Source organism: Orbicella faveolata, unplaced genomic scaffold (genome assembly GCF_042242905.1).
Source record: "Orbicella faveolata isolate gen_17 unplaced genomic scaffold, um_ofav_v1 contig_14, whole genome shotgun sequence".
Taxonomy (NCBI): Eukaryota; Metazoa; Cnidaria; class Anthozoa; order Scleractinia; family Merulinidae; genus Orbicella; species Orbicella faveolata.
In genome coordinates this window covers 2234083-2244401 of record NW_028301541.1, presented here as the reverse complement: position 1 = coordinate 2244401, position 10319 = coordinate 2234083, and the positions used below count along the sequence as shown (strand labels likewise).

Here is a 10319-nt window from a genome sequence, read left to right as displayed (position 1 = left end):
AATTTTTCTAAGTGTCAAAGTGTATGAGAAAAAAATTTTCTAAGTGTCAAAGTGTATGAGAAAAAGTTTGCAAGTGTAAAACTAGTATTTGAAAAAAAAATTAACGAGACCAAAAGTCAACAGCGATTCTACCCACACTACGCGTAAAGACAAGCTGCTACAAGTTAACTCCGTCCAGCATAACGTAAGCAAGACCAAATCAATGTACAAGACGATAATTTAGAGCGAACATCATGTTATACGGAGCAATGTGTCGTAGCAGCTTGTCTCCTCACGCGTGTGAGAGTGAGCCGCAGAACAAGCGATTTGTTTCAAAACTTTTATTTCATTCAAGGCAGTAAATAATGTTCCTCTTGTGTCTCTGTTCTTGCTGTCCTGCAATAAAGCAAAAACGTATCAGCTACAGAACGGTATTAAAACAAGTAAAAATGCACAGTGTAAAAATATATTTCGAGATCAAGAAATAAAAGTTATATGGTAATTTTCTTTGCACGCTTTCTCTGGTCCCTTGTGTATAAATAGAGATTGAATTTTGAATACTAATGAGTATTCTACACATATTTTCCTTAAACAATAGCTCCGAACCTATTTATATTAAAAATTGGCCAAAATGTATCCAACGTCACTGTGGCCTCGCGGTGTAACGCGCGCCCTCTGGCGTCGACGGCCTCTCCCTCGCCGTCGATTTCTTTAAGTTGTTTCTTAACAACTTCCACAGAAAGGGGCTCGAGGCCCCACCAGACCAGTTCTTTTTTCTTTTTTCTTTTTAAAACAACAAAATTCTGTAAAATTTTAGAAGCCCAGAGAAGCATTTTCTTTTTCTAGCAAAAGAAAAAAATTCTTTTACCAGAAAGAAAAAGACATCTCTGGGCTCCTAAAATTTCACATAATTTTGCTTCTTTAAAATCAAAAAGAAAAAAATTGGTTCAGCAGAACTCGAGCCTCTTGTAGGAAGTTGCTAGGAAAAAACGTAAAGAAATCGATGATGAAAAAGAAGCCGTAAACGACAAAGAGTGCACGTTACACTGCAAGGCCACAGTCTTGGCAAGAAAATATAAATCAACAACTTTCATAACCGCTTTTAGACACACAAAAGTTATGCAGAAAATTCGTCCCGTATTTTTCATTATATTATTTATCGATGTTCTCATATTTAAAACGTCGCCAAAATATTATTTTGTCACCCAAACTTTTCCTTCTCTTTCGAAACAACCGCTGCAATTTAGATTTAACTAAGAGAGCAACGCCAAGAAAAAAGTGAACTTAAATGTTTTCATACAAAGAAAGGCAATAATAATTTTCAGTTTCATCAGAAACAGACAATTATTTCAAGGCATGTTTGATTTTTATTTCCGATCTCTCCTTCGATATGAATAAAACAGTCAATCGACTTTAGGTTTCTTGCAAGTTTTGGTGCTATAATCAGTGAAACTTTACATTGTTTGACCGGAAACATTGAGGCCGCAAAATAAGATTTATCTTTTGAAAGGCAATATTATTGGACATAGAATAATATTTCACATTATAATGGAGCAACAATTTTGATGTGCCTTGCATGCACATAAAATAATGTTAAGAAATCATGAAGTCATCAAATCGTCAAAATGTGACAATGTAATTTGATCGGGATCAACATACAAACTCTCCTCTATAGTATCCATCCATTTCTTACTCCAAGGGTTGGGAGATTTTGCCCAGTATCGAGCAAATTCTTACAAGTATGTTTGGTACACTGGTGTTTTTACAGATAGCAAAACCACGCCAAATAGAGAGGAAAGAATTTCTTATGCAGGGTTTATCCCTCAAAAAATGAAAATTACCTTAAATTGACAAGGTTCTCGCCAAGTGGTACCGTTTTTAGAGTCTCAAAGTGAGTTGATGCTAACCACTGAGGAATCAATGATAGTTTAAACTAAGCTTTTGAATCTGAAACATTGTTCACAACACTAATACGGACAATCTAATTGCAGGAACTCGAGTGAATAAAACTGTTTGATCTCTTCGCGTACAAAACAGGTGCTTAATACATGATCAATGGGATCAAAAATTTCCCACTTTTATAATTCAACCAAGCCAAAATCTGTACTATCAAGTATGTTTTGACACAATCTGCCGAAAAAAACCAGTTCAGTTTCTGTATAAGTGTACACTCAACACATAAAAAATTCGATCAAAATGATATAAAAATAAAAATCTTTGGTTTTCAGTTTTCCTCGACATAAAATGATTTCCCAACTATTTTATCGATTGTTAAACTGAACGTTTCAAAAACTACGTGTTGTCAAGTAAAATAGAGTACAATCTACAGACGTCTAATGTATCCGAATGAATTAGGATTATAAGCAGTAATCCTCAAATGATACCACAAATGTATTGCAAAATCTGTGCGTAGGCTTGCAGAGTAAACAAATTTGCACTAAAACACTGAAAATGGAAAGAACATAACGGTTTCAGCCTTAGATTCATTTCGAGTTCAAAACGTTCTTTATCTAGGTTCATTTAAAGGTTTTTTAGTTAAAAAAAGGTATTTTCGTTGCAAAAGTTTCATTTGGAATTTAAAAGTTCCATGTTCAATTAAAAAGGATCTCTTTTAAGTTGAAAAAGTATTGTTTTCGGAAAAGTTTAACTTTGAGTTGAAAGTGTTTCATGTTAAGTTATAAAGGATCTCTTTCGAGTTGAAATCCTCTTCTTTTTGGAAAAGTATCATTTCGAGTTGAAAAGTTCCACGCTGAGTTAAAAAAGATCTCTTAAAATGAAAAAGTCTTCTCTTTGAAAAAGTTCCCTTTCGAGTTCAAAAGTTTCATGTTCACTTAAAAAGGATCTATTTTAAAAAAGATCTATTTTGAGTTGAAAAAGTCGTCTTTTGGGAAAAGTTTCATTTTCAGGTGAAAAGTCATCTTTTGGAAAAGTTTCATTTTAACTTTAAAAGTTCCATGTTTAGTTTAAAGGATATCTTTCGAGTTGAAAAATTCTCCTATTTGGAAAAGTTTAATTTTGAGATGCAAGTGTTTCATGTTAAGTTATAAAGGATCTCTTTTTAGTTGAGAAAGTCTTCTTTCTGAAAAAGTTGCATTTCGAGTTGAAAAGTTCCATGTTGAGTCAAAAAGGATATTTTAAGTTGAAAACGTCTTCTTTCTGGAAAAGCTTTATTTTGAGCAGAAAAGTTCCATGTTGAATTAAAAAGGATATTTTGAGTTGAAAAAGTCTTTTTGGAAAAGTTTCATTTTCAGTAGACAAGTTCCACGTTCAGTTAAAAAGGATCGCCATAGGGTGAAAGTTTTTGATTGAAAGGTTTTATCTAAAACGTTCTCTGCTAACTTAACAAGGTCTCTTCCGAGATTAAAAAATGTTTTTGCAAGGAGAATTTTAATCTTCAATCAAAGAAAGTTCCATACTAGCTTAAAAACTCTCTTTTCTGTAAAAAAAGTATCATACTTACAGAAAGAGGATTTCTTCTGAGATGAAAGAGTATTTTTGCTTGCACAGTTTTATCAGTAACTGGAAAAAAGTTCAATGCTTACGTAAAAAAATCTCTTATGAGATGAAAAAAATATATTTTTGTTTTTGAAAAGTTGCATTTTCATTTACAAAAAGTTCCATCGCGTTTAGTTGAAAAGGATCTCTTCCGAGATTAAAAAAGGTATTTTTCTCTTGGAAATGTTTAATTATTTGTTGAAAATAAAGAGATCCATGTGTACTTCAAAGGATATCTTTTGAGACCAAAAAGTATTTTTGCTTGAAGAAGTTTCATTTTCAGATTAAAAGAGTTCCATACTTACTTTAAAAAGATCTCTTCTGAGATCAAAAACTATTTTTTCTTTAGAAAAGTGTCATTTTGAGTTAGAAAAGCTCTAGGTTTACGTAAAAAGGATCTCTTTCGAGATGACAAAGTATTTTTCCTTGCAACAGTGTCCAGTTGAAAAAGTTCCAAGTTTTAATTGAAAGGCATCTCTTTTGATATATTTTTGCTCGGAAAAAATCATTTTCAGAGTAAAGAGTTCCATACTTATTTAGAAAAGATCTCTTCTGAGATGAAAAAGTATTTTTTCCTTGGAAAAGTTGCATCTTCAGTTGAAAAAAGTTCCAAGTTTACTTGAAAAGCATGTCCTTTTAGATAAACAATATATGTTGGCTTGGAAGTGTTTAATTTTCAGATTAAGGAGTTCCACGCTTTACGTTAGAAAGATCTCTTGAGAGAACAGATTTTGGCTTGGAAAAGTTTCAGTTTCAGTTGAAATAGGTCCATGTTTATACGAGAGGATGGCTTGCGTTTTGATGTCAGAAAAATATTTTTGCTAGTAAAAATTTCGTTCTCAGTTGAAAACGATTCACTGTCACATCAAAAGGATCCCCTCTGAGATTAAAAAAAATTTTGATTGGAAAACTCTCAGATTTAGTCTAAAAAGTTCCTTGTTTACTGAATAGGATCTTTTTTGAGTTGAAAAAATTATTTTTCTTTGGAAAACATTCAATTTGAGTTGAAACACTCCATGTTTAGTTTAAGAGGATCTTATTTGAGTTGAAAGTTTCATTTTCAGTTGAAAAAGTTCCTTCCTTACTTAAAAAGAATTTCTTCTGTAATGAAAAAAGGATTTTTTGCTTGGAAACGTTTTGGAAACAGTTGAAAAAAGTTTCGTCTTAGTCTAAAAAGTTCCATTTTTACTGAATAGGATCTCTTTTGAGTTGAAAAAATTATTTTTCTTTGGAAAACATTCAATTTGAGTTGAAACACTCCATGTTTAGTTTAAGATGATCTCCTTCGAGTTGAAAAAGTTCCATTTTCAGTTGAATAGGTTCCTTCCTTAGCTAAAAAGGATCTCTTCTGTGATGAAAAAAGGATTTTTTGCTTGGAAACGTTTTGGAAACAGTTGAAAAAAGTTCCGTTTCAGTCTAAAAAGTTCCATGTTTACTAAATAGGATCTCTTTTGAGTTGAAAAAACTATTTTTCTTTGGAAAACATTCAATTTGAGTTGAAACACTCCATGTTTAGTTTAAGATGATCTCCTTCGAGTTGAAAAAGTTCCATTTTCAGTTGAATAGGTTCCTTCCTTAGCTAAAAAGAATCTCTTCTGCGATGAAAAAAAGGATTTTTTGCTTGGAAACGTTTTGGAAACAGTTGAAAAAAGTTTCGTCTTAGTCTAAAAAGTTCCATTTTTACTGAATAGGATCTCTTTTGAGTTGAAAAAATTATTTTTCTTGGGAAAACATTCAATTTGAGTTGAAACACTCCATGTTTAGTTTAAGATGATCTCCTTGGAGTTGAAGAAGTTCCATTTTCAGTTGAATAGGTTCCTTCCTTAGCTAAAAAGGATCTCTTCTGTAATGAAAGAAGGATTTTTTGTTTGGAAACGTTTTGGAAACAGTTGAAAAAAGTTCCGTTTCAGTCTAAAAAGTTCCATGTATACTAAATAGGATCTCTTTTGAGTTGAAAAAAATTTTCTTTGGAAAACATTCAATTTGCATTGAAACACTCCGTGTTTAGTTTAAGAGGATCTTGTTTGAGTTGAAAAAGTTCCATTTTCAGTTGAAAAAATCCTTCCTTACTTAAAGAGAATCTCTTCTGTGATGAAAAAAGGATTTTTTGCTCGGAAACGTTTTCGAAACAGTTGAAAAAAGTTCCGTGCTTACTTAAAAGAATCTCTTCTGAGATGAAGAAAGTATTTTTGCTTGGAAAAGAGTAATTTTTAGTTCAAAAAGTTCCATCTGTACATAAAAGGATCTAGTCTGAGATGAAAAAAAGGATTTGGCCTGGAAAGTTTCTATTTCAGTTAAAATAGTTTAATGTTTAAAATATGTTAATGTTTTTAACCTTTTCGTTCTGATACCACAATAGTATTTTTGCTCAGAAAAATTGCATTTTCAGTTGAAAAAGTTCCAAGGTTACTTAAAAGGATGTCTTCTGAGATAAAAAGTAGTTTAGTTTGGAAATGTTTCTAATTCAGATTAAAGAGTTCCGTGCTTACGTAAACGGATCTCTTAAAAGATAAAAAAGTATTTTTTTCTTGGAAACGTTTCATTTCCAGTTGAAAGTTTTCATGCGTGCTTAAAAGTTTCTCTTACGAGATGAAAAAGTGCTTTGTTTAAATAGAATCGTTTCATTTTCGGATTAAAGGGTTCCACGCTTATTTGAAAAGTATCTCTTCGGAGATGAAAAAAGTTTTTTTCTCTAGGAAAAGTTGCATTTTCAGTCGAAATAGTTCCATGCTTACTTAAAATGCTTAGAAAAGTTACATTTTCAGTTCAAAAAATTTCATGTTTACTTGAAAAGAATCTCTTCTGACATGAAGAAAGGATGTTTGCTTGGCAAAGTTCCATGTTCAGGGAAAAAGGCCCATGCGAACTAAAAGGATCACTTTTGAGTTGAAAAAATTCTGTTTCGCTGCAAAAGTTTCATTTTCAGTTGAAAAAGTTTCATGCTTACTGCAGAAGGATCTAGCCGGAGAAGAAAAAAGTATTTTTTCCTTGGAAAAGTCTCATCTGGAGTTGAACAAGTTTCATTTTAATTCAAGGCGTTCCATGCTGATTTGAAAAGTTACTGTCCATTTTGCAATATTTCATTCTTCATTGAAAAGGTTGCCTACTCGAACTAGTTAAACAGTTAGTTAAAAAAATACCCTTCAGAGTTGAAGGAGTTCAGTTTCAATTGAAATAGCAGTTCCATGTCTTTTACATCACATGAAACTACTGCATGTGATGTAAAAGTTTCAATTTTGGTTTAAAAACCATTTTAAGTTAATTGTAGTAAGTCCAGGTTTAGTCCACCATGTAAACATCCAGTTTTATAACGTCTATTTGAAAGGAAAAAGTTCCACTTTAGTTTGCACGACATCATTTCGACTTGAAGAAGTTTTATTTATATTGAAAAAGTTCATTGTCATTTTAAAAAGGTTCTGTCTTTCATATACAAAATTTCCACTTTTAATATCAATAGTTCCTTATGGGTTGAAAAAGTACTACGCGTTTAAAAAGTTGAAAACGTTTTCTTGTGATTTGAAAGGAGTTGTATTATGAATGGACCAAGTTCCATTTTTGCTTATAAACTCGTTCATTCCATTTTCGAGTTCAAAACGTCGAATTTTTAGCAGCAAATTTCCTTTCAAGTTGAAAACGTTCGAGTTGGAATTTAAATGGTTTCATTGTCAGTTTATAGAATCTCGTTCCAGGTTGAACAATTGCCATTTTAAGATTAAAAAGTTCCCTTTTGCGTCGCACGAGTTGCGTTTAAAGTTAAAAACGTTGACATTCTTTTAACTTCAATTCTCGGTCACGAATTTCATTGACTACACTATAGGAACAAAAATTGAAAAAAACCTATTCATGATTGATCACACAATCGATTGTTGCTTTATTCAAACGACCTATTTTTCCTGTTTCAACTGTTTTTTTTCTGTTCGCATTTTTTCGCCAACATTTGCAGTCCAAAATGCAAAGGTCCGTTGGAGATACAAAACTGCAGATTCCTTTAGAAATAAGAATTGTCATTTTTCTTTTCTTTTTGACATATCTAGACTATTGTGTTTGACTTCTGTAATAAATATAGCATTTGATCATGTTAATTAGTGGTTTTGCAGAAGACGGTGACAAAATGTACCAAAATATTTGATGCGTGTACAGGACCGTTGAACGCTTATTTGGAGTCGCCTCGTTGCAGCAGATTGACACCCTTAATATAACAAAATCCAAAAAATGAGTTACTTACATTTTGCAGAGTTCCTTTGCTTGCTCCATGTGTTTTCCATTCCAAGTTTTTGTTCCGGTCCATCCTTGCAATCCTACAAATTGAAAAATACTTTGATCAATATACGTTGCTTCACATTACAATGAAAAACGAAAGCTGACGTTTTAAAGAGCTTCATTAAACTTGTTAGACTAGAGATAATCAAAATATTTTGAAGGTAGGGGGTGAAAAACGCTCTCAGTGAGAATTTTTGCGTTTTCAGATTGTCCAAGAGTTTTTTTCGATGCTTTTTTTAGTTGTCTCGCGTTGCAAGATTTGTTTCTGTTTCTCTTTGTTGCAAGATTGTTTTGGTAATTGCCCCTCTTCAAAAATTGAACAATTCATGCCTAATTAAAACTGCACAACATTCTTATTTTTATTATTTCGTGGCGTACCTGGAAACTAGCTTCCACCATCTGAGCGTACTGACCACGTTAATAAAGCGATTGATTGATTGATTGATTAGTTGATTGATTGATGAAGTCAGCTTAACTTACATTTTTCTGGGTTCTTTTGGTTTCCTTCTGTGAATCTTGCTCCTCATTCCAGCTATCCTGTAACATAAAATACAAGTATTATTCCATTAATGAATATTAGTACCACCAAAAAAGTACTGCTGTTGTGCTAGCTTTGTCGTACAGCAAGCTTAAAACTTCAATATCAAGCCTTCAACTGGACAGTTCTTTTTCCGATTATTAAAATCGGTACCTTGATTTTTTAGAGTTTTATAATTGCAAACATTTGATATAACTGGGACAACAAAATTTCAAGTCGGCAGCACTTACATTTAGATTGTTTTTTTTTTTCTCTTGTCCACATGCTATCCCAGGTCGTCCATCCTTTCAATCCTGTAGATTAGAAAAATGATTCATCACCAAGTTTTTCAACAAGAACAATTTATCAGCATGAACAATTTGAGGAACCTTACTCCACACAGAGGGCTGTCAGCAAGCTCATGGATTTGTTCAGCTGCTTGGCTGGCGTTGTAAGATTTTTTCACTCTCTCTTTTTTCTTGTACAGTATTTTTTTGGCAATTGTAACCTTTCAAAAATTTAATAGTTCACACCTAATTAAACTAAACAACGTGGAGTCAGCTTAACTCACATTTTGCTGGGTTTGTTTGGTTTCCTCTGTGTGTTTGCCTCTGTGAGCCTTGCTCCGCATTTCAGCTATCCTGTAATATAAAAACATCACTGATAAATTCAATCGAAATATTCAGCACAAGCCAGTGCTCTTGAACGGAGTTTATCTCGTTATATGCAAATATTCTTTTCAAGCTAAAACTTCAACATCGAGCTCAAAACTGGATAGTTTTTTTTTTCAATTTTGAAAATTAACGGCAAGTTCTTAAGAGTTTTGAACTTGTGAAAGCTTGACTGATATAGCCGGCTAGGACAACAAACTTCGAAGTCAGAAGCACTCACGTTTAGATCGCTTTCGTTGCCTGTCCACATGCTATCCCAGGCCAGCTTATCGTCCATCTCTACAATGCTGTAGATTACGAAAAAGAAAAACGATTGCATTATCACCAAGTTTTTAAACAAGAACAAATTATGAACAAGACTAAGGAGCCTTACGTCACACAGAAGGCTTTCAGCGGTCTCGTGGACTTCTTTAGCCGCGCAGTGGTCGAGCACAAGGCATCAGAAAGCTGGAAAAAAAAACAGAAAAAAGAAACGGTTTGATGACAAAGATGTTGCTATACGTTTTAAAATGTTCCCAACTCAAATTTATAAAGTTAACTAAATTTTTGTTCTGTAACGAGGCTAAACTGGTTGAAAGCAAACACATAATAAACCTTGCTACAAGTCAGTTGCCAACGGTGAGCAATACAATAACCCAAGACATTCGTTTGAAGCGCAAGAACACGACAAAGCATATAGCAAAAGTATTCGAATTTCTTTCTAACCAATTTGGCAAGTTGAATTAAATTTAAAACGTTTGAAATCTTAGGAAACGCGTCGAGCGTGGCGTGAAAAGTATATACGGTAAACACTGTTCAATAAGGCAGAAAGAATAGTAAATTTCGTCTACAAAAGTCATTTCAAAATTTGTTTCAACAACATTTTTGTACCTTCGAGAAAGGATGTGAGCTGTTGAGGAACGGTTCTTCTTCTTCTTCTTACCCCAAGTGAAGACATGCTCTGGTCTGCTAAATGTCTTAAATTTCGCCATGTACTGTTTCTTCAACTGAAGCAGAGTGTTCTTGTGTCTTGGAATTAACTTTCTAGCCATTTCGAAGTCATTTTCAGGCAGGAACGGGCGAAAGAAATTGGATTTCTGCTTGAAGACGTGAAGCCGAGTAGGTCCGTGACCACATGTCACACTGAACTGAGGTGAGATGAAAAGATGAATGAATAATTAATTTATGATAATCTTAACTTTGAATAATTTAACACTGGTACATCCGAGACCGTTAATTTTGCCGAATTAATTTATTTGAAAAATTGATTTACCATTTTTTCCATAGTACCCCAAAATACTCGTTGGTTCAACCTTGGACCTAGAAAGGTTCGTTTTAGTTTTAATTTAAGTCTTCTTTCAGCTGGACTTGTCTAAAAATAAGAAAGAAGACTTAGTAGGCTTTTCAAATTACAAGCA

General features: G+C 33.1%; 1 long non-coding RNA gene across 1 annotated transcript; it reads right to left on the bottom strand.

Annotated features, from left to right (window-relative positions):
* Nucleotides 1-231: 231 nt before the first annotated feature.
* Nucleotides 232-10317, bottom strand: LOC110055672 (uncharacterized). The gene is made up of 8 exons (XR_016206540.1): nt 9793-10317; nt 9296-9369; nt 9143-9209; nt 8823-8892; nt 8503-8565; nt 8215-8271; nt 7700-7772; nt 232-375 (listed from the first exon to the last, which is right to left on the bottom strand). It is a non-coding gene; the product is annotated as an uncharacterized LOC110055672 (long non-coding RNA).
* Between the last annotated feature and the right edge of the window lie 2 nt (nt 10318-10319).